General features: G+C 33.4%; 1 long non-coding RNA gene across 1 annotated transcript; it reads left to right on the top strand.

Annotated features, from left to right (window-relative positions):
- The first annotated feature begins 287 nt into the window (after window positions 1-287).
- On the top strand, window positions 288-779 carry LOC149565754 (uncharacterized). The gene is made up of 2 exons (XR_016361510.1): window positions 288-364; window positions 536-779. It is a non-coding gene; the product is annotated as an uncharacterized LOC149565754 (long non-coding RNA).
- Window positions 780-2145: the final 1366 nt, after the last annotated feature.

Raw genomic sequence — 2145 nt, 5'->3', positions numbered from 1 at the left:
TATTATTGTTATCTTAGGTAAAGACCCCAACTCTCACTTCGACATTTGTGTGTCATATGAGGATTTAAGATTTAAAGATACTTTGAAGGTAGACAGCTCAACAAGCTCTTCGAGAAGACAAGTTAACAAGTTCGTAAATTTTTTTGGTCAAGATTCATAATGGAAGAGCTGTGACATAGAAAGAAATGAAAATGTGTTAATGCTGTAGTTTATTTGGTTGGTCTTGTGGATATGATTAAAGTTTCTTTAATTCATTTCATTATTTGTTTTATAAACTATAGGTTGCAGCTGCTTTGTTAATACTGTACATAGAATTTACGTTTGTTGCATTTTGCCACACAAGAAGTTGTCATTCCAGGGATGAGTAAGTGACTGAGTTTCACACGTGTAACAGTTAATAATTCTCGTTTTTGCCGTGGTTCAAATGTTAATTGGAAATCACATGGTTTAAAAGTTAAAATCTGCTGGAAAATAAGTTTTTCTTTTCCCTTCAAATACTTTTTTTATGACTTGGTGAAACCCCGTGGGAATCCAGGCTTTTGGATCTGTAACCAGTCCTGTTCAAACAGGTATCGCCATCAGTTCAGATGAACCTGGTAAAATAGATCGATAGGGTAATTTTCCAGCTGGCAATAAAATGTTATTTTCAATCTTATTTAAGAGGCTGGGTTGTCTGAAAAGTACATCTCTATCCCAAGAGAATTACAATTTATAAGTTAAAACACTAAGAAGATCGACAATACATCACGTGCCAATAATGATTTTTATGGATTATTCTATGTATCAGCTTACTGCCTCTTCGATTCAGTCGGTGTCTAAAAAATCAATTTGTGCAATGGCAACAGCAGTAAATGCGAGAACTTTTTTAAAGTGGACAGCTTGATAGAGAGAGAATATTTAAAACACGGTAGTGTCCTTGCTGGGATTCATTAGGTTGTATTGTACTCCATTTATTTGTTTGGAGACTGAATGTTTTTTTTTACTTAAAATGTAAATGCTTACCAATGTCTATTAATATAAAAACAATAGTACATAATAATAATAATAATAAAATTTGGGAGGATAAAAAATCACTTTGGAGTGTATCAAACGACCCTTGCTTGGAAAATGGAACTATAATAACCAAAACAAATTTAGCCATTGCCCAAAAACAAAGAAACCCTATGTAACTAATGAAATGTCACCTAAATGAAGCAACTTTGGATTATCCTTTTGTAACACCCCCTGCTAAGGAACCCAAAAGACATTAACCTAAAGTTTCACTAATTTTGTCAAACATTTTTTTAAAAATAATATAACTTCAACTTTTAACATAGCGGAAGCAATAACAAGAGATAAAATATAGTGGAAGCACTAACTCACATACATACAACCATCATAAATAGATTACATCTCTTAAGGTTTCGTGACGTTGAATCATGTTTAAGTTTAATTAATACTTAGCCTCAATATATAACAAATCCACATCAAACAATATTTGCAAGTAAAAATCTATTTAAATAATATACAATTACATAGGATGTCACTTGACATAAACAAAGAATATACAACATGAATAACATACATCATCTCATAAGATCCTTGATAATTAAATACATCATAACAAGGTATAACCATCCAATAAAAATAAAAAATTAGATAGACAAAAACATATACACAAGTACCTCCAGCAATGACACCCAACGGTCAGATCTCAATGGTATAAGAAAAATGCACTACCATGTGACCTCATGGAACCTAAATGGCCTGCTTTCACCGTACAAAGGAGATAAACTCAAGTCTTAAACGGATATCAACAACACAAGTCAAAACCAACATCTAGGTCAAGGAAACACCTGAAAGCAAACTATCTCAAAGGGTACCAAGACACTACTATTAACTAATCCCAGAGGCAAAACAGACACATAGGAAATCTACTATGTAAGTGGGTTCGCATGAGCCAACTCTAGGTTATCTTGGCAACCTCTATGTACTTCGGCCCCCTAGTGTCTCTATGCGGCATCAATATCCTTTCGTATAAACAAGGGATACTAACTAATCAACTCTAAGGTTATTCTGGCAACCTCTCAAGATTCTGCCCCCCCTCTGACTTTATGTGGCACCGATATTTTATTAATTCACTTTAACCCATTTAATGAAATGTTA

This window comes from Cupressus sempervirens, chromosome 3 (genome assembly GCF_028749045.1).
Source record: "Cupressus sempervirens isolate cs-2001-9-10 chromosome 3, ASM2874904v1, whole genome shotgun sequence".
Classification (NCBI taxonomy): domain Eukaryota; kingdom Viridiplantae; phylum Streptophyta; class Pinopsida; order Cupressales; family Cupressaceae; genus Cupressus; species Cupressus sempervirens.
The sequence above is the reverse complement of the archived record's forward strand: the minus strand, read 5'-3'. Positions and strand labels throughout refer to the sequence as shown.